We start from the raw sequence: 26755 nt of genomic DNA, 5'->3' as shown, positions 1-26755 counted from the left end.
GGTATCATTTCCAGATACTTCAAACTTTTCCAACACAAATCGGACTTATTTATGGACAGTGGCAGCTTTACGAGAAACAATTTTTAGCGAAAAATTTCATATGTGTATTTGTCTCATCGAGATATTAAATTTAGATGCTGTCGGTCGGTATTTTATACGAGTTTCTTCTTCTAGTGGAGAGCTGACTGTTGCTAATTGCTTTCTCTAATTTGAGTTTATGGTAACGACTTGAAACTTCATTCTTTAAACGTAAAATAATTTAAGGAATTATTCAATCGCGATTTAATCCAGTCTCCTTAATTATGATCAATGCGACCAAAAGTGATGCAGATTTATAATCGATCAACAATTGATTTGCGCTTTTCTCAGTGATTTGTCTCATGAAGATTTTTGTCTGACTCTTCTATAAAACTTTATGAATTATGTCAGGTGTTCTTCAACAATGCGGGAATTTTTTTAAATTCTATTTATGGGAATAGATATAACATAGATATAAATGGAATGTTCTGTAAAATTCGAGTGTTGCCAAAGTACCATATAAAACATGTCCGACGTGCCCTAAAGTTTTTTGCCAAAATAAAATACTATTGCGATCATTGTGGATTATCATGCGGATTGTTTTTATTAAATTGTGCTTACAAGCGAGTTATTGGCATTTTTCGAACCCCAAAAACATAACAGTGACAACAGACGAGAGTGAACTATTCCATGAATAAAAGCGCAGTAATTTAATAATATCTGAAAATATATTTATTTAGCCAGTTAAAAATTTCAAATTACGTATTACCAAAGGGAAGCGATATTTGAAAAACCAAAAAAATATTATGCTTTAACGAGCTCTAGGATATTGCAGCTTGCGTCCATTACGAACTACCAGCTAAGTTATAGGAAATTTGCTTTCGTTGATCTAAAAAACCTTCAAACGCAAAAATGTTTCTTACCAGTAAAACCCGATAGAAATCTAAACTGTTTAACAAAATATACATACACGGACAAGTTTCTACTAATTTTGGATCTGGATAAATCCTGATTGTTGCAAGCGATTTGATTTCCGTTTCAAGCGTTACACGCGTTTATTTTTCATCATCAACTGAGTGATTCAGGTAAAGTTTCTACATGGTGGCAGATGAAAAGATACAAAAGTGGGGAAAGTCCTACATGCTCTTTGGTGGGCAAAAATGCGCTTTTTTGTATTTTAGTACCACAGCCATTAAGATGAACTTTTGCGAAAAAGTTATTGGATTTTAAAACTATCTCCTTTATTGACAGAGTGAGAGTTTAAAGACAAAAATCTATATCTATTCACAGTCGCGAAAAAATGCAATAAACCAGGTTGCATGAATGGTCGAAATATTTGAATTGAAAATTAATATGGGCCAAACTCACAGATTTCAGAGACAATAATGCTTTAGGTCATTTTTAATGCAGCTCCGTATATACATTTTTTGTCTTAAAACTTTCTGAAGGTTCAGCTACAACATAAGCTTTAGATCGTTAAAATAGGCATTATCGCTGTAAGTCCAAAAAGTTTATTTGTTGAATCATTTTTGTAAATTGGAAAGATAGCCTAGAAACTCAAAAACCGTTTCAAGGTATGTGGTTTATATTTAAACTTTTAGTGTTTCAAAAAACCTTTCTTTGGCCACCGACGAGCATGCCTAACCTCAATTTCTGAGTCTTTTCATTTGACACCCTATACAAAATTTATCTGAGGTGCTTAATTTTGAAACAAGCCATTGGACTGGCATAAAACAAATGGGGCTCAAAACGCGTCAAATAGAAACCAAATTGCGCGGAGCAATCAGAATTAATTTAGTTTCAAAGTTACGGCACATTGCGCTGTGTAATGTTCATTTTGATGCGGATTTTATTTAACAGAATCGACAATCGTATTTACACTTTAACATCCTCTTCCGCGGAAACTATTATCTTTCAGATCAGGCAAATCTGCCCAAAACGCACTATTTTTGTCTAGGCCACGTCAGTGGACATAGTCACGCTAGTTAAGGACCACCCTGTCCACCAGCTAATATGGAACCCATGTCAAAAGTTGGAAGTTGATATGGTAGGGAAAATTAATTTCCAAGGTTTAATCGATGTGTTTGGAGTCGTTCCAACGATTTTCCACACATCGATTATCGCGCTATGTTGCAACGTAGGTATAAGATTTCAATGCGTTTCATTCAATCGTATCACAACGAAACTCTTAATAACCCCCCAAAAATCTTGGCTAGCGAACAAACAGCAGTTTCTTACCCAGAATCCATTTGACGAAGCTCCATCCAGAATCCGAGCTGATCTGTGGAGGTCGGAGCGCCTCCGACGCCTCCATCCGCCATGGCGTCACGGCCGTCGCGATGCACTGCGCGACGCCGCACTCCAACTGCACCTCCGCACTCCCGGCAAACACGTCACCTGAAAAATGTAATTCATTCAGTTTTATGGGCTGCTCAGCAAATAGCTCTTTAATTTTATGGAGGTCTTGTTGATGTTCCACTATTAGCTGAAAATATGAACTCAGTCAATGAAGCCCATTAGAGAAGGCGACGCGGGAGGAGTAGTCAATATAACAATGTCATGTTTACCACTTGAACATATTTATTTTCAAACAAGGATTACACTTTCTTATTGTTACTTGTTTGTTTACCAACAATCGCAATTCAACAATGCCAGCCCTGTCTGGTTCCAGTGAAAGTATTTCGATAGAAAAGGAAAAGTGCGAACTAAAAGCAAGCAGTCAGTAGCAAAATATACCCATTTTAAAATTCCAGCTTTGGAATGTCTGTTTTTCAGACCTGCCAATGGTCAGTAAATCAACGCACATATGGCTGACAATGCCCTCAAAAGAATGGAGACCTTCAAGAATAATGCGAATTGACACCGCCCTGTTGGGCATGTGTCCATGCACATTATATTGTCCTTTGATTCGAAATGATGTGAAAATAAACACATTCTCTCAGAGTTTACACCTACTTTGCCTTGTTACGTCATGCAAAATTATCCAGTTCAATGTCTCGTTCAAATGCAAAGTGCAATTCACGTTTTGAAAAACCCTGTCGAGACAACCTCGGCCCTGAACAGAATACCCAATAAGCGTGTAGGCTGCAATTGCGATTAAAATAGCAGAATCGGAAATTTGCAAAAAAAACTACAAATGCGAAATGTAGAATACTTATTATTCGTAACACACCCATCCGATTCGCTTCTTTACATAAAATCATAAAAACTCTGCGAGTGGTTTAACTTAATGGAAGCCAAGCATCAAGACTGAAAAGTGCCAGAACTCATTACATTTTACATCGAATAGAAATGTTCGACTTCCCTTTGTTCACAATAGAATTGTTCCAATTACCAAAATACATATCGTAAAACTGAATCGGTTTGTTTAGCGTTTCACGCATTTTCAAAATTCAGTTTCATTTATTTGTGGAAATTGTTGTAATTCGACACTGTTGCGGTTTTATTTCAAATAATCTGTGCGAGTACAATTACCCCAGATTTGAAATATTTTAAGTAATAATTTTTTGAGCCTGCCGAAGTCGCATGGTCATGTTTAGGATAACAAAACATGACCATCTGTTTTCTGTAAAAAGTAAAAGTGTCAATTAAGTCCTAATGACCTAACTGAACAACTGGGAACAGTAGTAGACACATTACTAGTTCTAAAATAAATGAAGTAAGGATACCGAAACTTTAGAAAAGTTCAAAAATAAATAAATTAATAAAAAAGTTGTTAACATTTGTTTCAGAATGCACGATGAACTAAAAGCCAAGGACCAATAAATCTTCGAAAAGAAAAACAGCTATAAGAATGTCTTCAAGCGACTTCTAAACTTCTAAAAGGTGACATAGGTATGTAGGACTATCAAAACACAAAAAATATATCGAATCAAAGTGCTGCGTTGCGCTGAAAATGAAAGTCAAAATATACAAACTATAAAATGAACAACCAAAAATTCAACGTATAAAAAATTGTTCAGATACTCTTTTCTCGTCTCTTTAAAATGACTGTTTAGATCCTGAATTATTGAATAATCATATATTCTTGAAATACAGGACGTTCCAAAATTATTGGACCAGTTTTTAAGAATATGACTACCTATTTGACTAATGTATGTAACGAACTTTTTGTCTTAATCTTTCCCGCAGTAGGAAGTATCCTAGTAATCGATCCTTAAATTTTAAACATTACAAATTTTACCCAAATATATACAATACGAAATATTTATTTTTTCAGTTGTTATTGTGTAGAGGAGATCGGGTACAAACCGAAACGCGGCGGAAATGTAATAAGATTCCTAAATCTTCTGTTGCTTAGGGCACTAATATGGCAACAGAAGAGCTAATAATTTCTCTTTCAGATAGGAGCGTTTCATAATTTGGTAGTTTTTGTATAATCACAACATGCGTGTATTTTCCACAACCGGTTAAGATGCTGTAGCACATACGAATGTTTTGGTTCTCTTTTTTAGTTTAAGGTTGTATTTCCCTACCTCTTATGTAACTTGCAAAAATATTAAAAATAAAATCCTGGTTCAAATGTAACATTAGAGACAGGTACACATGTAACAAGTTGCAATTTTACTCCTGTATATTATAAAGTTTATTGATGTTTTTCAGATACTATACTGTGACAAATAATTCGCTGAGATAATGACGAAGAACGTAATAATTCCTCTTCAGCGCTGCCAATTATCTGCCCACTTCACTCACCAAAAACAACTGGTCCTGGAGAAAAAAAATGAAAGCCGAAAAAGCAAAGCTCCATTCTCACAAACACTCGAGAAAAACAATTGCTCGAACAACAGAAAATGATTTTCCGGAAACAGAAGCAATACTCAGTGAAAACAAAAATAGACGTAGCTCAAAAAGAAGTAGATCAAAGTAGTAAAAGTAAAAGATGAAAGCAGAAAGAAATAAAAACCGAAAAATGTTGCAAGAACACCGATCAAAGTTAGTTGCAGAAAAACCATGTTGGAAAGTTCAGATGATGAAACTGACGATTCTCTGTGTTTTAATTGTGTTGAAACAGCAAACGTTCTAGAGTTCCTTGGATTCAGTGTAAGAAATGTAGGAAATGGGATTACGAAAAACGGTTAAATACTTTAATGGTTTGAATTGCGATAGCGAATAATTACGTATTGATGTTTCCTTTGTGATCTATTCTAATTGTGCTTTTGAACTATTCTCCTAAAATGAAGATTTTATGAGTTTCTAGAAAAATATTAAGTTTCGACAAACGCCTAACAAAATCGACGTTGCTACATTTGACGCTCATAACGTATGTAACACTGCATTAACTATATGTTACTTTTATCTAGTTTCTAAATTATAAAAATGAAAAGATATGAAAAAGTTATATTGTAGTGGAATGTCTAAAGTACACAGTAACAGTTTATTTAAGCAATATGTTTCAAGTCACTTTCCGAACCCATCACAAGTAAAACAATTAGATTTGTAGCCGATCTCTCCTACCCAATAACAAAAATCGCAATTTACCCGCCTTTGCAACCAAATTCTTAAATAGTCACTCGATTGAGGTGATTTAATCAGGCTATATTAAATATGTTGTTTTAGCTAAAAAAAAAAACTCCTTTGAGTTATTTTATGTTTCTTAATTCAAAAAAGGCGAATAAACTTGGAAATTTTTTTTCTCTAATAATCCATTAAATAACTTTATGTGAATGTTGAAAATGCTGGATTCCACCAAACAATTGAAAGAGACAAAAATGTTGTTAGAAATTGGTAGGCTTCAGATGTCCCAGAACGCTTACAAGGGGTTATTTTATAATGAGTGAAAAAGACCTACAAAAAAAACCAAACGGACAACGAGAAAAATAATTTAATTTGGGAATGGAAAGACAAAGAAAATTCCATTTTCGTTGCCAATTTCGTTACGCTGATGATCTTGAACATTAGCCAAGTTCAATGTTCAACGGTGCGATCGACCATATCCTAATATGTTGAATAAACTGCAATGCTTCAGGCTATGGTTAACATGTTGCCTGCGTTCAAATTCAATTAGGAATAACAAGAAACCCTTATATAAAAAGTATTTGCCTTATTGTTACTAAGCACGAAACTAATTTGCCATTACGTCCAATCTTGTGACTTGACTTGAATACTATTTGGACTGTCTAATCTTGCAGGCGGTCAATAAAACGTCGATAAGCTATCGACTTTCCGAAATGAACATGGCAGAAAGGCCTCTAGGGATTGCTTTAGCTGTGGATTAGGCAGACGGAATCCAATAGGCAAATTATTGAGACAGTATTATGCTGATTGTGGAGAGAGGATGCGACGACAAAGAGTTTTAGCAGCTGAAAATAACATGGACGTGAGATTTATTTGGAACCATTTGAGAATGGAATGATCAGTATAGAGCAGCTTTGATTTAGTTGGCAATTATTAGCCATTAGCTTTGAAGCCGCTGTCCCCGTGTGAAATTGATCAATTTATTTCCAAACTAAATATAGGTAATGGTTCTTATATTAAGGTTTCTCAGTTTAACTGGCCAATTGTCAAGGCACAGCTAAATTCGATCCAAAGAAGATGTATGCAAAAAGTCACCGATTAAGTTAAAACGAATATCGCCCATTTTATTCTGTACGAGAATCCAGATCTATTCAGAAATTTGCATGGTAATTGCTGCACCACACTTAAGCCACGATATTGGTTACTTCGAGGTTGACCAATAAAAACTCGTACTTTATTGTTAATTAAATAACATATATCCGCGAGTAAATTGTCAGAGATAATTAAGTTTTTGCATCTTTAAGAATCCTGAATAACTTTGCATTTAGATGTTACGAGGCTTTTCAGGCTGATTGTGTACACATGTTGTCATCAAGTGCATATAAGTTTTGTATTTTATATGACAATGTAAGCGCAGACAGTTTGAATGCCTTTTAATTAGGAGACTTTCATGATATGTCTTCTCTAATGTGGTAGCTAAAGAATTTCACTGGTTTGTTTTTGAGGTATTCGCAATCTCAGAAAATGTGTTTATTTTTGGCTCTATCGGCAAATAATTTAGATTAGGTACTGAATATCATATAATTTGCAGTAGGTACTACACATCTAATATTCATCTATATAATTTAATCATTAATTTTGAAATGAAAATTAATACGTTGTTATGTGCGTACTTCCATTTTATTCTCCTCAAAGTTTTACTGACAATTAATATTAAGATTAATAGGTTACTTTCAGCGACAAATTGAATTTTTAACCTTGCACGCCCACCAACATCAGCAAGAGATATGAAAAGTCAGTATACATAAAATTACATGACTTCCCTAGCACCATTTTCATACGGTTAAGATAACAAGAAATTAAAATATTTCATCGATAAATAAAACCGTGATACCGTTAATATTAAATTAACTCTTTTCAGATCCTTTGTAATAAATAATTGTCACCGATGTACGAACGGAATACACCAGAATTTATGATAAAATTCGAACTCTGCAAAAACAGTAACCTATGCGACATTAACATTTGAGAAATAAAGAAGTTGTTTCGTAAAACGTTAACACTGACGCAGAAATAATTCGCAGATCGATCACTTAATGCAAACCGTATATGGAATAAAATGCATTATTTACGAGCCTGACATGCAAACTAATCCAATAAGCCGTTGGATTTACATAGGAAACCATTTTGAGTGATCGAATTAGAATACAAATGGGCCCATAAAAATTAATTAGTAATGTAGTTTTAAAAACCTTTCCAGCTTGAAAGAAGCCGCCCCGACTCCTACTGTTCCCATACTTGTCACAAACGCGATCGGGTCACAATTTTTTCACGCGTGACGGACATTTGATATTTTAATTTAGAGAACTTAGACTGTTGAATTTTGATACTTCTTAGGAACCCATTTCCGATTCGATAATCCGTTTGATAGGTGGATTCTTGTCCAACTTCATATAAACACAAAACCTATTTCTTAGGTCAATTGGAACAAAATTTAAATTGTATTGTTTTAAGTTGCTTTGTCAGTGCAATATGTTTCCAAACATATTTTTGGAAGTAAAATAACTCAGTCGTGCTTTTTCTAAAGATTGAAACGATTTTCAATTAAAGTCCGTTCATCCTATTCTGATTTGCAACTGAACAGTTTTATTCAAAATTCTCTACAAATTCCCATTATTTATCGTTTTGTTGGCAGTAAAACTGCTCTTAACAGAATGTCCTTTCAATTGCTCGTGACCTATTTAGTCGATAATATAATTTTTCATTTCAATAAAAAAATTATGAAAAATGTTTGATAAGCGCATGTGCTTACAAAACGACTTCAACTTTGCAATTTTACTATTAGGCTTTAAATTATTACGTATCACAAAAAGGACATTATAATGATCACGAATGTATGTATAAACCTATAATTTGTATGTTGAAGTAACACTAGACTAGTTTGACTTCTTAAAAGGCAAATAATTTGATCGACATTCTACCTGCACTTTTTAACCTTTGGATTAAAGAAACGAAGCGAGTCTAGATTCATATAAAAGATACATTTTACCTGAAATAATGTAATTCAAACTCTACTTGATGAAACCTATGTTAAGAATGTATAATCCCCATTATCTTATTATTAATTTATACCCAACCGATTCCGACTCTAGGAAAATAAACTATTGAAACAATTCTGTGACTAAAAACTTTATTTAAAAAACATACAAAATGTTTATAGAGAAAAAATTAATTATTCCGGGCCAAACAAAATTTGTGTTAAAAATACATCATATGCATTAATACTGTAGTACACATTTTATTTTCATGCCATTCCAATTTATTTGTTGGAACAACTATTTTACAGCTAACGATTCCTATAGATATTGCAAGCAAAATCTAGGAACTCATTTTTAAAATTAACTTTAAAACTAATGCTTGAATGAAATTTATAGAAGTCATACTGAAATGAGGCTGGCTACATGTAGGTATGTTAGCAAACACTCAAATCTCGACATATTAATAGTTAATGCATTTTAGAAAATCCATGGAAAATTGTAGTTTTCGAAATTTTCTACACATCATTTTTACGATCACTTAATGAGTTTAGAGGCAAAAACACACTTTGTAGGCTAAGTTATAAATATACATATTTTCAACATAATTTATGAATATGAACAAGAAATATTTCTTTCAGCCGCTGGCACATATTTAGATCATCACCTAGTTGTAGAATTATTTATCCACCACTTATTACATTTTATACTCCCGATTGATAAACAGCGGTTTATTTTTGTACCAAATTATGCGCGGTGGGAAGACAAAACAAAAACAAATTTATTTCGACGTGCCAGTAAGCTACCACGAGGTACAGATACAAAAGTTTATCTATAAATAAACAGAAAATGCATCCAAACCTTCGGGCCTTTCAAATTGTCTGGTTTGTTCTAAAGTCAACTAACTGTTGTTTTCAGATACATTCGGCATGTGTTTGTCGTTCGATTTAAATTCCATAGATCAGGTATCAATTTTTCCGTTTCGAACCCGACGAGTCCGGTTTCACGTCGCATTTTTCCACTCGGCATGAGTAGCCGTGTTTAGAGAACACAGGAGAAAATATAAATATTTGAATTTTTAATCCAAAAGGGCATAAAATATAACCGATAATATTGAAGCTGTTTGCCGTTAAATCATTATTTAAATCATTTCAAAATCCATCTCATCAAAGTGTCCACAAAAATTGAACCCCCGATTAAGAATTATTCCTCCAGAATTCCTTAAACAACGTGCCTAAGTACGTTTTAGAGTTATTTGTGCTGACAAATGTTTGCAGAAAAATAATAATTATTATTCTGATTTAAATAATAATATCCTATTGTTTAGTAATTCTTTGTAGAACAATGAAAAAGTGGGATCCCTATATGAACTCATTTGATTATATTTTATAAGATAACATTTTAAAAAAGCTTCCAGATAATAAAACCGCATTGGCGCATTTCAACTGGATTTATACAGGGTGGTACGTAAGCAAATGGCAAGAAAGAAGCCCCTGATGTCTTAGAGCAAAAACAACAACATCTGTTACTTGATTCTGCCGAGATATGTCAACTGAAAAGTAAGTTATCAAAAATTTAGCTGGGTTTTGTAAATTTGACCTTATGTAATTTTCGGTAAATGTCAAAATTTTTGCTATGCTGAAACAAGGGAAATTTTAAAAATGTCATCGTCTGCTCATAGTTTTTTGAAATGCTGGTTTTTCTTAGACACCTCTTTCGTGTCGCCCTAAACAAATGTCATACAGCAACATTTAGAAAACCGGAAAACAATCTGACTTTTAGTCTCCACTAAGTTCACTGCCAATAAAATACTAAAAAAGTTCCCTACTTGACTAACGCTACAATAGTTAAAAGTAATAAAAAATAATAATCCCTCAAAGAGAAGCCCGTCTAATCGCTGAACTCAATACCCACTCAAAATAATTGAAGTAAAAAAATTGTAAACTCACTGCAAGATGTTTGATAAATAAGTGGCAAAGCATATGTTTTAGAGCATGTTAAGAGAGAGGTGCTAAGTTGATAAACTCCGATTCCTTACTGAACAAATAAGTAAAGCAACGTTACATCGAACATAACATAAATTCTTCATACAAAAGTTGAAAATTGATAGACAAAATTCAACTGAGCAAACCTGAATTGCTTTACCGAAGACGATCGCACAGACGATAGTTTGGGCGTCAATGGATCGCTAGCCATTATAGCTGATTGAAACTCACCGGGTTTTTATAGTAAAATACCATTTGAGTGCTGAAGAAAAAAAGAACACTTTGGTTGGATCAGAACCGAAATTCAACGTGATAATGAGCAAATGGGATCGGTACGGAGCAAACAGACGTATGAAGTATGTTAACATTCGCGGAACAGTGCATCGGTAAAACTGTCTATCCCTATGTAGGAAACCTTGACAGCATGTTTTATATGTTCATTTTACATCAGTTTAGTGTTTGGCCGCCTGAATAAAGGTTTTTAGGGTCCCAACGTGTCTCTCATTCGGCAGCCGAGGCTTGAAATGGCCAAAGGCGCATCATAACTGGGCTCTTTAGGTGAGACGGCTGCAGTCTTGATGTCGAAAGATGCTTACGGGGTGAATGAGTATACTCCAGCCCCAGTAAAGTAATTTGAAATCTATTGATCCAGCCTCGGGTCTAGAGCATTTAGAGCAGAGTTGACACATATTTTCATGTGAGTTGAAATCGGCAATTGAAAACTGAAATTTAGTTTCTCATCTACTCTCTTTCTACATTCGCCAAGGTAAACTGCTATTTTATGTAGGTATAATACAGTTCCTTGTTATGTAAATCAGCTGATTATGGTATTACGAAAAACGCTTCAAGAAAAAGCTAATTGAATGAAAAATTCAATATGATAATTTATTGGAAACATGCGTATTTCACTTCAAAGGATCACTGGAAAAACCGAGAAACAGTAGCCGACCATGAGTTACAGCTATAATGCAGTGGGGCCGCTGATTGTAAACTTTAAAAAATCATTAGGTTGCTAGTTGTTGTATAATTGTTATTTTTCAGGTGGAGTCTCACTACCAAAGCAACGAATCGGACCGAAGACATCGCTTATGTTTTTTAAGTTATATTAATCAATAATTTGTTATGTAATACGAAAATAAACCACTGACATACTTTGCATTTTATTTCCATATTTCGATGAAATATGGTTGATCACCTCTATTGCATGAATACTTAAATTTTCTTAATGCATAAATACACGAATTATAAGGAAATTATTTATAATTTATGATTTCATAAAGACATTTAACATTTTCATACAAATTAAATAATTCCAACACAAAACATTCAAACAGCTTTTGCAACAGAACCATTCTAGGCATTGAAAAGAAAAAACGAAGACAAACAATTTCATTGCTTGCGGTTTCAGGTTTTCATGTTAAACGTGTATAAAAATTGTAGAAATAATTGTCCTTTTAGTGACGATCTATTTATTCCATCACGCCAGTAGCGTGACACAGATAATAAAGTATAATAAGAAGCATGATTACTCCTAATATATTTAATTCTTTCGTGCTCAAAAAAATATTAAATGCAGGTTGCCAGCATTGCAGGAAAATCATCTAGGATATCATGGGAATGTACCTGTGAAGCCAAAGGTAAAAAATCTAAATCTGCTGCAAGTCTGCAAGAGTTTTGACTTGGGAGTCATTTCAAGATAATTGAGTTTMAATTTATAGSTATTACATAGTTTAGATGCGCCAGAAAATATGAATCTGTGGTCCAATAATTCATGAAAAATTTCTGAAATTTCTGAAAGTTTGATYTTTACAGTGCAATATGGGGCGTTAAATTTCGCAGAAAATTATAATTTTTCATTGATTAAATAACATTTGACTATTGGCACAAATCGTTAGTAAGCAAAATTGCAMACCATTAAAAATTTTTTTCTGTTAAAAGACACCAAACCTCTACAGCACTTCCTCTATGCTCTACTCTTTATTTTACTAAAATTGGTTTCAATTTAATGTAAAATCCTTAATATCTGAATATTGGCATTGTAGGGAAGGGTTTCCTGCAAATTTAATTCAAGTTTCTCTTTTACTCATAGTAGCTAATAAAAATTATCTTTTCGAAACAGGAAACATAAGTTTTATTGTATTATGTTATATAGTAAACTTCAATAATGATTTAAGAACTACTTAAAATAAAGCAAACCACAAGAAATTTTACGCGAAATAAAAATCTGTGCAGGTGCTCCCACTTTTTTCCATTTTACAAAATATGTTTATGGTGCAAAGTTCAATAAAATTTAAACCCTTGTACCTAGGAGAACATACCACATATCGTACAAGCCAAGCAGAACGTGTATCAAAGATATTTGGAACAAAGAAAAGGTTATAATGTTTGTTATGTGTTTTGTTTTATAAGTAGGTAGAGTCAATAAATTTCCATCATAAAACAAATAACTCACAAATAAATCAACCTTCACGCTCACAGGGCTCACCAATTCCTAGCATTATATTAATCAGGTTTTCGAGAATTTTCATATAGTCAACATTTTTCTCCGATGCAATAAATCATGTCTAGCCACTTTTGCCCATACCACCTAGACATCACGTAGGCTAATCTATTGATTGGCCTTCTCCTAAATCCCGATCTCTACAATTAGAGACCAGTGCTGCCCTCAAACGATTTAACAGCAAACCCCTGAACTAATAAATCTCAGTAATAAAGGAGAAGGATGACTATACGCACATTCAATGCTGTGTTTGTCTCCCATAAGACTGTTCTTCCTTTTTGCATTATTTGTGGTTCAAAAGGGTAAAAAAAAACCTCAAGCAATTTTCTTCCTTAAGTTAGAACAATATCCAATCCATAAAAATCCGTTCCCTGATAAGTCATAAAAACCAACCAGACCTCATATCTGCATTTATTCATGGGAACATGGCAATTTGGCATCTGACAATCTTATCCTGGAAATTCCTTCCAAGAAAATAGAACCTCTATTACAGAAATGCATAGAAACTGCTGCATTTGCATAAAAATATCTGAAAACTATTTTAAAATTCAACGCATCTAGCGCAGACATGCCGACGAAAAGCTTTCAGTCATATCGAGCGAAACGGAATGGTTGGGGGGCGTCGCGTCTTGAATCTGAATTGCATTGAAGTGAGGCCATCATGGTAACGAGCCATCACGTGGAAAGCTTTACAACAATTGCACCAATCACGAGCGGCGGCTGGTCGATACAGTCATGGCAACCGGCTAAGCTCCACCTTTATGAGAAAGACAACCCACGGAACGGCTACCGAGAGCAACAAGGAAAGACTGGGAACAGAAAAGAACTCATTGGATACTAACTAATAAAATTTTTATGAGTTTCCTTTCAAATGCTGGTTTTCAGTTTTGCAGATAGATGTAGTTAAAGTCTCAATTTACCTATTGGAGGTTGATGTACCAATATCGCAAAACCATTATCACATAATAGCGCAACAAACAAACTAAAAAATAATTTTGACTTTTGATGATTACGTTACATACCATTAATTTATTACCAAAAATCAGACGATCTGCACCCCTTTTCGTAGTTAATCAGTTATTTGAACTTTCTAAACAATGTATTTTTCAGCTAGAAAATATCGAGAACTATTATGAAGAAAATGAAGAAACATGAACCTCAAATCCTCAAATTCTTGACTCAATTATGAATATTCACCACCTCTATCGACTTTGCCCTGATTGCACGTTAACCGCTTAAGTCACAGAGGGCGCTACACATTGACAAAATATTGGCCATTGTTCGTAAAGATTGCAACAGGATTTGAAGAAATAATTTCAATGTTGGTAGTAACTTCCAATTAAAGTCTTGAGCATAGTTGCTTAGATTTTCCTATAAAACTGATAATGATTGCTAAAAAATTATTTTCTTATAAAATTTTATAAATATAATTTTAGAAATTAAGGTATATCACAAAATTAATTGACTACAATTTGTTCAAATATTAGTTTTTGCATTGACTGTCACAAAAAGAGAATTGTTAAAAGTAACATTTTAACTTTTTTGTTGCTGTTTTTTTTTATTGTTCATAAAAGGCTGAAAACGTCATCATTTGACTATCGCTACATCGATACTAACCAGTAAAGCACAAAACAGAAGCCTTTTTTATTAACACCATTATCCAACCACTTAAAAGAGGTGTAATGAAGAATTCATCATCCCACGGGAAGTTTGTTACGAAAAAAAATTAGCAAGCTTATAGAGAAGAACAAGTTCTGACAAATTTAACACTTTGAAATCGACTTAGCTCAGCAAACCTGATACTACGAAACTAGTGAGAAAGCCGCTATTAATAGCGTTGACCCAATAAAGTTGATAGATAAACGTAAATACAAATGATTTATGGGGAACGTCGATCTACAATATCTTGTTAAAAATGTTTAAAAAATTATGCACTTTTTCGTATAGGTATTGCCAATTTCAGAAAATTTTCAGTTGCAATATTTCCTGCGCTTACAAAATTGTATAAATAATATACCTACACGATAGTTCAATTTAATTCGTTGTAAATTTTTGATGGATATTGCAGCATTCCAACATTGTCATTGAGTCCATCGTCATCAGGTGTAACGAACCTTTTACGATCACGCATTATTTTCTATATCTACAGGTTGTTTCAGACCAGACACATGGTGGTGACTCTTAGAAGAATTACAACCACTTGAATCAACACTTGCCGTGACCTATAGGTACCCAATTTTTCATTTTGTAAGCTTAAAACAAAATTTGATTTAAACCCTAAAAGAGTAATATATTTTGGATTATTTACGTATCCTTGTTTTATTTCGCCATTTGGATTCATTTTTAAGTTTCGGTTTTCATTTGTACAGTAGGTATGATTTTAATTAGTTTATGCTAACAAAATTACAACAAATGTTCAAACTATTGTTCTACTGATTCCACGAGTGTAGCATTCACAAGGCTCTTTTAAGAGCGTCACGTTTTTTACGTGACATTTCTTTATTCTCTCCATATCCCGACATAAACTTCGCTTTCAGCTCAAGACCTGGGGATGACTTACAGGTGATCAATTAAATTGTAAACGTTTGCAATCGTATTGCTTGAATGCAAATTACAATTTTGGATTTATATGAGGTACCTACGCCTGCTGAAGTTTTAGAAGAAATTCCCTTAAATATCAGACGTCGGGTATTATAGCTTGATGGTTCCTCTTCCTTGAAAAAAAAACAGTGAACAGGTATAGGCGGATCCATTGCATGACCGCCTGGCTCTCTAAACTTTACTTCGTAATATGTTTTTGCTCTGAGGCTACACAGAAAACCTTGCCTATATTCGCGGGAAAACACTAAAATAAATAGAGCAAACAATTTTCGATTTTCACCCGGCTATTATGAACAATCCGGGTATTTTTGAACGAATTTGATAAAATAAGATGAGAGGGTGCAGTGCCTGAATCAACGCGGGAGGTGTTGAGCGTTTGATGAAGTTTTGTTATCATTTCTCAATTTCGACAGGTACCTACCTACAGTGTAAATAAAAACTCCTCGAAAATGGATAGAGTTACACAAATAAAACAAGAATGCGTAATTAACAGTCAAAATTATTGCTATGATTAAACTTTGCTTAACAGCTTTTGCTTTTTTTGGGAAACACACAGGATAGAAAGTTATAATGTAGATACTGAAAATGTCGATGAAAGTGGCCGTAAGTGGCGTCTTCCAAAATCCAACCACTCAAAAACACATAATTTTCTAGGTTCGAATGTTTCCACAATAATTACAAGCTATAAGAAAGTAGGAATTAAAATTTAAGCTTTTACTACCTCATATCTCAGAAACGAAGGATTTTATATATCTACCTAATTGAACCTATACAGGGGTCGGCGCTCGAAGTGATACCAATTACCTGTTTCAGTGATGGTTTTGGCCGCGGTAACTGCCACAGGACGCATCGTTTTTATTGAACAGGACGTAAAGGTAAATCAATAAATCTACCGTGAAAAGATTCTAAACGATGCTTTGCTTCCTTGGCCAAGTAGACAATTCGGTCGAAGCCATTGGACGTTTCAACAAGACCCCCCACCGTCCCACAAAGCCCATGAAACCCCACATTTTTTACAAGAAAAGGTTCCCAGATTCGTTTCTGCACAACAATGGCCACCATACTCTTGCGACTTAAACCCAATGGACTTTTTTAGATGGGCCACTCTGGAGGCCAAAGTATCTGCAAAAAACTATGAGACCGTCGACGCTTTAAAGATTGCTCTTCTACGAGAATGGGGTAAAATACCATCAGATCACATTTGTGCAGCCTGTGAAGCGTTCCCGGACAGACTCGATGCTATTATTCGCGCTGAAGGTGGCTACAACAAACAATAACATTTTTTTAAATTTTGAATGTTTTTACGCTTTAATTTCTAAGTTCTCTAATAAACAAAAAATAAAATGACAAAATTATAACATTTTTAAATGGTAACACTTCGAGTGCCGACCCCTGTATGTAAGTAACAATTTTCCCGCACGTTGGTTAACGGAATCTCTTGTAGGTTTTTGTCAGCGCAAATTCAAATCACTTCGTAGAATATCTCTCTATAATTAGAAAGTTGAATTCACTTTAAAGAACTTTCATACATACAAACAGTTCTGAAAATAGAAATTAAGTAATAGGATCGTTCAGAAGTACGGAAGTAAACAATTTTTGAATTCAAATTAAACCTTTGCCGCATTGCTGTCAAAAAAGCAGGTATGTGCCGGCTGAAGAAAAAACAGTTCCATAAAAAAATCAACCCACAAGGCAGCTTCGTGCTTCTATTAAGACCATGTGTGCAATTTTTTAAATTTATTAGTGTTGACAACTTCTAGATTTTTGGCATTTACAAATGCAAATCAATTAAGCTTTTGTGCTCGTCGTTATACAGATAAATAGAATTTCCGAGATGTTCAGAAAATATACAAATGTAATACAGAAGTTCTATATTGTTGAGCCGGATTCATTTTTTTACAAACTTCTTTTTGTGTTTTTCTTTTCTTCTTCTTTCTTCTTCTTTTTAAAAGAAATTCAAATTTCAATAATTATCCACATTCTTTTATTGAAAAATCTTTTAACGAAATTTAATTCCCACGAACAAAACAAAATCAAAATAAACCTATGACGAGCCTTTTCATTCCATTTATTCCAGGACTTTCAGATCAAATTAAACGAGTAGGTAAAAAATTTAATATTAGGACTATCTCCAATTCTAATCTATCTCTATCTATATCTATATCTATATTCTATCTCCAACCGAAAATACAATTAGAAGTAAAATTTCAGTAACAAAACCTCCTGATATAATTGAAAATACAAAAAATGTAATTTATTAAATTCCTTGCGAATGCAATAAATTTTATATAGGAGAAACCTCCATATAATAGAAGACCATTACACAAAAGACTTAAAGAACACCAATCATACATAAAAAACAGAGAATATCATAAATCACACATTTGTCAACATGCATTTGATAATTGCCATAAAATTCAATTGAATAATTCCACAATTTTAACGAAAGAACAATCCACAAAAAAACGTTAAAATAAAGAATGCGCACTAATTTTACTAAATCAAAATAATTGTGTTGCTTCATGTTCATTTAATTTAAGTCATACATGGTAACCTATGCTAATATCTGAAGTAGACCAGAGAAACATTCACCCAAATTAAATTTACACCAAAATTATTAATTAACGTTACCTTTATTAATTTAAACAATGAGATTAAGTGAAAGTCACATAACTCACAATTTGCACAGACGAATTGTCAGAACGAATTTTCATATACTGTATTATCCTACTATTGTTACACAATTTATTAACATACTCTTTTTTAGGTTCATTTAGGTTCTCTTGATAACGATAGCAGAAAATAGCTGTCGAAACGTCAAGGTTATTTTTCAAATTAAATAATTTACTAACTGGAATTTTCTCTTACAGCTTGAGCCTAAGTGTGTCGCAGGATACCCTCTAGGTGATAGTTCTTGATTACTTTTTGATAAATAATTCGTTCTTATTGCGAAATAGGAGCACAAACATTTTTGAGGCGAAATACCCAAAGTTTGTAAAAAAATGCAATACAGTCAAACCTTTCGATAATAAATTGGTTTCAGAAAACTTGAAAATTTTGCAACATTCTTCAAATGTACCTACATATAATACAACTAAATCGGGCAGAAAGACCGATTGCGTCGATAGCCTTCTATAGGAAATAAAGATTATTTATGTATATATATGTACCAGTAAATCGGAAACATGTTAACCACAAAATAATTCGACAGTAACAATTTGTCACGAAAACGAAAAATCAAAGAAACAAAACAGCACAGGAAATAAAATATTGTCAAGAAAATATCAAAGAGTCATTGCCAGTTGTGGCATTTCAAGAACACTTCTCAGACATGAATAAAATATAAACACTAACCAACTAATTAAATGTTGCAGATTTCAAAATCAGGTGCTGAATCCTTAAAAGGCTCTACTTACTTCCTCTGCAGATCTATTTTTGCTAAGAACGGAAATTAACTGCACTCTCGGAATAGAACATATAAACGGTAGGTACATCGCGTTTAAACTCATTGCCGCAGCCAATAAAAAAATCCCAATCATTTTCTCAAACCGTCTCGTTTCGTCTCGTCAAGTAAGAAATCAAATGGCAAATGTTTATTAAAGCGAGGTGAATTTCAAGTTAGTTGCTTGTGAACAGACTAAATATGCCCAGCAAATGTGGCGACTGGAAAGTTTCTAGATAATATTCTCGAAAAAAATAGTATCTAAATATTTAATTGACTTGCTGATTGCTGACTCAGTTAAATAATAAAAGTTGTCGATTTAAGATAGCAAGATAATTATTAATTCCCAAATTAAAGAGCTAGAAAATCAAAATAGCAAGAAACATCCTGAGAACAAGAAAGATACAGACAATAAAAGCCATAATATATGCTCAGAATTTGAAACTCTTGCATTGGCATTTTCACTTCTCTACCTGAACCGGCGACAAAACCAACCCCAAAAATGTATTCTTATAGCTATACTTGAGGCCAGCAACATTTTTCTTTTTGAGTTCATTGGAAGACCTTTTTGGGCTACTTTCTATTGGAATATTCCCCTTCTTAAAGCTAAATGCATATATGGTTTCAGATTATGTGGACCCACATTCGAGTACTGTTCTCCATATTTTCAGAAGCACTTACCTCAAACTAGTTTTAGATCATATTCCAAGCACTATTTGCGCCCGAACACAGTCAATAATTTAGTCTCATAAGAACTTATTCAATCAACTATTAAAAGTTTGAGGATTTTGAACAAAATTCGCATAATTTTTTTTTTATTAACTAACTGCCAAAATGTACGTGAAGTGACTGGTGTCATACCAAATAGATATGTGAATAAATGAAAAATATATGTCATATATTTGTAAAAACTGTTAATTTTTGCAGAGAAAGTGACATGTTCGAGAAAACGCCAATAAAGTGCTAGACGAATTTACATGGAAATCGGGTTGTTTAGGAAAAAACAAAAAACATTATTGTCAAGTCTTAGTAGTTGGTACAAATCGCAAAGCAGAAAAAATTGGCAACAGAAACGCACGAAATCAAAAGACATTAGTTGAAGTTTGCGAAATACTCAATGAAACCGAATAGACTGAACAATGTGGAACTAATAAAGCAACCAATAGGTCTTTAATATCGAGAAGATGTAAGCACTTGACCTGGACCTTTAGTAAGATTGCCCTTCAAAAAAAGCTAACTAAGATTTGCATGACAAACACACCGAAAATCCCGTTGCGTCGTCAGTGCTATTTCGTTACAGACTGATTTGTTTCAATATAACACTGTCGAAACTATAAAAATCCGGGTCCCTCCCAATGGGTCCATATTCATAAATTTTTAATTGTCCCTCCGCCACTAACGGAAACCGAAATAGCCCTCGGATCGACAACGTGGAGGGTTTAGTTCAACACGAAGAGTGGTGCACGGTTCAAACTGCTTGAAACCATTGTATCTTCTCTACTACACTACCCTTTCATATCAATAGACAATGACTATGAAAACGGCAAAATCTTTTCCAGGAAGGGATCTCGTGAAAGTGAAAGTAAATGTCATTCGCTAAAATCACATACATGTGTTAAAACAACAGAAGCATGTTACCGTTTGCTCACAATGCAGTCCGGATAGCGTCATTCCGAGTGAATTATAGCAAAAGTGTGAAAATGCTCACTTTCGCAGAATCTGTTCGGAAATCTTCTGAGGATCAATTCATCCGTTTCGGTTTCTATTTGTGGTTACGCCATAAATCTATTTCTACTTTCCCTCTGTTATGGCCGGAACAAAAAATGACCCAGATTTGGAACTGCGAATTGAAAAATGGCCGACTTTCTAAGGGACCACCGGTTAGTGCGGTTTTATACCTGATGCTGTTCACTGGGAACTTACACGGAACGAGTTAGTAAAACTATCGATTAAAATATTGAGTAGAAATGTATGCACAGTAATCAATAAAGGAAATTACATCATGATACATGTTAAAGCTGTTTGAGTGAACCCGGTGTGTGAACGCTGCATATCGGTAAGTGAATACATATGAAGTGCCAGTTGGATATTTTTTTACTTAAACCGAAGACAGGTAAGTCTAGGATATTTGAACCATCATGCTAAAGATATAGTTTTGCTAAATGCCCGAAGATATGAGATATGCATTTACATTTAAATTTAGTTAATTTGTAGGAATAGATAATCATGTTTCTAGAAAATTTTTCACAATATTAAACTATACCTAATACATAAAGGAACAAATCTTCCAAATGTTTACGGGCGCAAAATCATTATAATTTTTTACTACAGAATGTTGATAACACCAAAAACCAAACATGAACTGCTCAACAAAATAAACGTTACTTTAGAACTAGATCAACTCAGACTGCTGCGAGCGATTTGATTTCTTGAGGTGTCATCTAGTCCAATTATTTTTCTATAGAATTTGTTATTTTGCAAAAAATTAGTGCTTCAAATAACATTTCTGTATGGTGGCAAATGAAGCAATGCAAAATTTCTAAAAGTTTGGCATGCTCCCAATTGAGCAAAAAAATAAGGTTGTTTCGATTTCAACACCAAAGGGATAAATATGGGCATTATATCTCAAAACAGTCTCAAAATAATTATATCTCAAATCAGAGTTTTTCCCCTAACGTTTTTATCTACAGGGTGATGTGTAAGAATCAACTTTTAGGTCTTGCAGTGATAACATTTTTCCTCTTCGACCAATTTTTCAAAATGTATCCAATTTTTTGCAAAGACGCGGACTGAAAATTACTGAACTACATAACACCTCAAACAGAAATCAATCCTGTTCCAAAGTTGGGGCAAATTTGGCCGTGTACGTTTATTTTGCTGAGCAGTTCATATTGAAAATTTTTTCAGGGTCCACAATCAACATTTTTATAACATCTGATGTGATACAAAACTTACTTATGCTACGCATAAGCAAGTTTTTCTTCACAATCATCTTACCCCTTTAAGCAATTCGCATCCCTTTTAATGCACTGTCGGTCCATTGTTTATTCCAGCTTTAAGATATTATTTAGGGTGGTTAATGAAAATTGATTGATTAATGAAAATTTGCTTAATACACTAAAGTTCCAAATTGAACTGGAGTCTTATAGAACTTGAAATTTCAGTGACTTTATTTCTGAGCTTTGACATATTTAGTGATCAAAATCAAACTCCTATGTTTGTTTTCCAAATAAAAATGGTTTTCAATTATAAGTACGTTGAATTTCGTCCACAAAAGTTTTTTCCAGCGATGTGCGTTTATTACATCACAGCCTGGTGTTACACATCTGGGAAGATGGCTGGCAGAAAAATGTTTGTCAATTTCAAATATTACGACAATATTCTGAACAACAAATTAATGAATCCATAAATTCGTCAATTGGTGTCAATTTAATTAAAATATCATAAAAACAGTTACACCATCTATTCTGGCCTTATTGACTACATATTTTGGATCACACTAATCGAATTTGTCTCGCTTTATCCAATAACTTTGCGTAATTCATCAATCTGTTAATTGTTGGTTTTTGTACGACAAGAATTAGATCATTTAACACCCAAAACAACTCAAACCCTTGTGAAAAAATATCAATTTCAAAAACCACCTTAATTTTTAGATATAAATATGTTTTCTAAAATGATACACGTTACCGTTTGTTCTCCTGAATGTTGCTCATGAAATTTTTAAACTATAAAAATTAAATTTCGAATTGTTAAGATCATCAATCCGTTTCTTTACCTGCATTTTAATTGAGGTCTTACGGCATACATTATTATTTGTATGTTAAGAACGCAAATGAGAACTTCTCTATTATCAAAAATGTTTTCGTGGAAAATTCAAATATTAAACGCAATGTTTTAATGTTCGAAGTGTATAAAACATTTAGGCAAAGATTTTTTTGCATCAAATCAAATATTTACGAAGATTTGCAGCGCTGCCATTAAGATAACGAAGAAATTTAATTATGATTATGTTATGATTTCTTTTAGAATTTAGAATCTCATCTAATAATGAAGTGCTTGTAAAATCGGTAGTCGTATTTATGTAATTATATGTTATTGAGATTAACAAATTTTATTGTCAAACATATTTTTTTGTTATAATCCAAAGTTAAACCAAATCGTGGCTGTCTGGTTTCCTTAGCTTCCCCATGTGTTTGCGCAAATACACTCACTTACACACTTGACTATAAACAGCCTGACTTTAAACGTAAATAAAAAGAAACACACCTTTAAAATTGCTTTAGTGGAATCGCATTTTTAACTTTGGATTTACAATATAACCACTCGTCAAAATCATACGATTTTTTAAGTAAAGAAATGTGAGTTTTCCTAATTTCTATGATGTTTGATCCGACCAACAGAAAATTGTTTTATTTTGTGTCTAAATTATTTTTGAAATTGGAATTTATTATACAGTAAGTGTTAAGTGGAATGTCTAAACATGTTTGAAAAACATCACAAGATAAATTTATTACTGTTGTAGTTTGATCGTGACCATGGTAATAATTGGTAAAAGATGTTAGGGTCAATCGACAATAGTGGCAAAGGAGACACTATTTTTCTTGGAGCAACATTTCGTATAAACTTAAGCCTTTTTCAGGGCTTATGAATTTAAAGCTCTTCTGTCATGACAAGAACTGAGAAAATTTCTTAAAATGAAGTTCTGATAACAAAACTAATAGTCTACTAGACTAGGAGTTTAATAAAACAAATTGAAGAATAATGCAAACAGAGGTAGCGTTAACACATTAAGTGTAATTCAGTAAAGACTAATACAGTTTATGTTAGATGCCACAATGGCTTATAATCAATGGCGTATAATTACTGCACAGTGATAATGGTACTATTAAATATGTAGATATACCTACAGCTGTGAAGCTTTTCCAGCACTAACAAATTACCCAATTTGAGCACAAAACTAGGTTTTTATTTTTCGGTTTTTCTAGGTTAGTTTTAACTTAACTTGTCTTTCTAAATTATTCTGTAAAAAAGAATTAAAATAAGTTATCAAAGGCTTACTTTTCATTTCAACACCAAACAGACATTTGAGCTGATTAATCTAATTTAAGCTCTAAACTATTGTTATCAAAAGTTTTTGTTTGTAGGTAAATTATACTTAATGAGACATGTTTTACACATCGAACTACAAGAAATTTGGCAAAAGTTCAAAATATAACCAGGTCTCATTGACCAAGCAACATTCTTATATAGGCAATTTCAAAAATATTATTTCTGGCTTTGTTCTTTTTTTCATAACGAATTTTTGAAAATCGGTTTGCACCAGCTGTTGCCTGCATGAGTGACTCAACTTTGAAAAATTCCCATTAAAATCCTGATGATAGCAGACAAACGAAACAACCCGCGTCTATAGTACTACCTCCTTTTTATTCTCCACAATGAATCGCAAGCGCAAGTTTCCATCTTTCTCGGTGAGTGAGAGCACTCATCTAAGAGTGACTGCAATTTGAAAAATTCTCACCATGGTCCTGATGATGAAAATACAAAATCGAAACTTTGCCCATCCATAGAAGTGGCTTCGCTCCATCTGACTCACTTAAGCGTCGTAATTGGTCTCATTGACCAATCAACATTTTCATAAATTAAAATTTGAAAAATTAGGCGCAGTTTCGAAAAATTGTTTTGTGAATGAATGGGGTTGATACTATGTGTTTACAGAGGATTTAAGCTTATTTCTAATTTTTTGATTACTTCGATGGCACACGAACCCAAGTCCGTTTGAAAAAGTGTTCAAAAAGTTTTGAACGAAAGTCAATAGAATGCGTGGACGTTGTAAATATGACACCGAAACATTTCTAACTCATTGTGCCAATGCCAAACCTCGCAACTCTTCGAAGTTTTCACTTACCAAAAAGTAGTACATGAACAACCTGCAGCCTCTAAACGCTCTTGTAAAAGTTTGAATCAATATTAAGTTTTTTAAATAACAGAAGGCTGCTGATGCAAGACTGCAGCTTTCTGCAGTCTGAAGCACTTTCTGAGTCTGCAGCTGAAGCATACTGATTACATAAAAGTAATGAAAATTCAAGCTGTAAGTAGAATGCCCCAATATGAACCACGCTGAATAATTCAGATACAATAGGGAGAGCATATTTCTAAGATGGCTGCCAACAATCGGAACTGAACAGACAAGTGCATGAGCAGATATGCAACAAAACCGAAGAGGGGGTGAATTTTCGTTCGAGGGCTGGACGAGACGAGATGGAGAGGGGTGGAATTTGACATCGATCTGTTTTCTTTCCACCCCAGTCAAACAGACGTCTGGGTCGGGATCTATCAGCACGTTTTCATCTATATGGCACATTCAATTAGGTTGGTTCTGTGGAGAGCTGAGCAACATGTGGCTTAATAATGTTGTTTCGGGGGTTAGTAATTGAATTGTTGGGGTGAATAAACACGGGAACGCTTTTTCTTGGAGATTTCATATTACCGTCTAAGAAAATACATTTATGTTCTTTTGGGAATGTCTTCTTTCAGCGAGAGCGCCTGAGTGAAACCAAGTATAATATTTGAAGCTGATCTACAAATAATTGCAATTTATTGCTGCTATCTTAGCAAACGTGTTCGTTAATTGAAATTTACTCACCGTATGATTAAAATTAATACCAGGGATTACAAGAAAGCGTTTTACCTATGGGTAAAACCTAAATAGGCTATGGCCCTATTTAGCATTATGTTTATTTGCGTTCATACACGTGATAAATTGAGCAGCCGATAAACTAGTAAACAAAACGAACCCTTTAAGAAAGTAGTTGTAAGTCCCACAGAATATTAGTCAGCTTTTAAAAACATTGAATTTACTATTAAATGGTTAATATTGATGCGATTTTTTTTTCATACATCGCTTCCAGTTTAAAATTTGTTTGCTTGAATATTTAATTATTACACGTTTAAAAATATATTATTTAAACAATCTTGTCCATTATAAAATCTATTGCAACTGACCAATTTCAGTGCTAATTGAGTGGGGCTTACTCAAAAATCTATATTTAGTCTGAAATCTGAAAAGTCTGATCAAAATCAACTTGAAAATATTAACAAATTGTAAAAATTTGGAGACGTAGAACAAAAAATTGTTTTTATTAATTGATGGATAATGAAATTATTGTTGAAGCTTGTAATTTGTTATTTCATGATGTTTTCAATCAAATGATTTGATTTTCAAATATACCATATTTTATTTAAGATTTTGTTAGCAATATTATCTCGCGTCTGAGAAGTGACATTGTCTACCTATATTACATTTTAGATTCTGATTTATTTTCCTGACTGCGTGTACCTACTTGTTATGATATTCCCATCCTTCCTGGGTTTCAGTCAAAGTGTGAAGTAAAAATTTTTGAAATTATTTCATTACGTTTCGGCGAGACAACAGCGCCATAATCAGATTTAAAATTTTACACAAACTACAAACACCAATTCACAATTAAAACATGTTATATACAATTCATAATCCACAAAGTGTTAAAACATTCATCAGTTTTTGAAGGAAAGAAATTTTTTCTTCCTTCTGGGAGAGCAAAACATCGGAAAAAATTATCATGATTGGTAAAAATTAACGTCCTTTTAGGTCATTGCCTTCTTGAAAAGCTTGTGTTTGTCTGAGTTATTTTCTACATTTGCGAGAGTGGTATGCATGTATTGAGAAAAGCAGAAA

The 26755-nt window shown here is 33.4% G+C and overlaps 1 long non-coding RNA gene across 2 annotated transcripts in view; it reads right to left on the bottom strand.

The window, feature by feature from the left end:
* The window catches only part of LOC125505850, a 171940-nt gene that overhangs the window by 139062 nt on the left and 6123 nt on the right, over positions 1 to 26755 (bottom strand). The window contains exons 1-2 of one of the 2 annotated variants that reach the window (XR_007282475.1): positions 19720 to 19873; positions 2257 to 2415 (exon numbers count right to left, since the gene is read on the bottom strand). This is a non-coding gene — a long non-coding RNA (uncharacterized LOC125505850). Of the gene's footprint in view, positions 1 to 2256; positions 2416 to 19719; positions 19874 to 26755 lie in introns of those variants that run through there. The other variant, XR_007282476.1, reaches the window with a different exon arrangement.

This window comes from Dendroctonus ponderosae, unplaced genomic scaffold, assembly GCF_020466585.1.
Source record: "Dendroctonus ponderosae isolate FM_Combo_2020 unplaced genomic scaffold, Dpon_F_20191213v2 Dpon_F_20191213_1, whole genome shotgun sequence".
Lineage (NCBI taxonomy): Eukaryota > Metazoa > Arthropoda > Insecta > Coleoptera > Curculionidae > Dendroctonus > Dendroctonus ponderosae.
The sequence above is the reverse complement of the archived record's forward strand: the minus strand, read 5'-3'. Positions and strand labels throughout refer to the sequence as shown.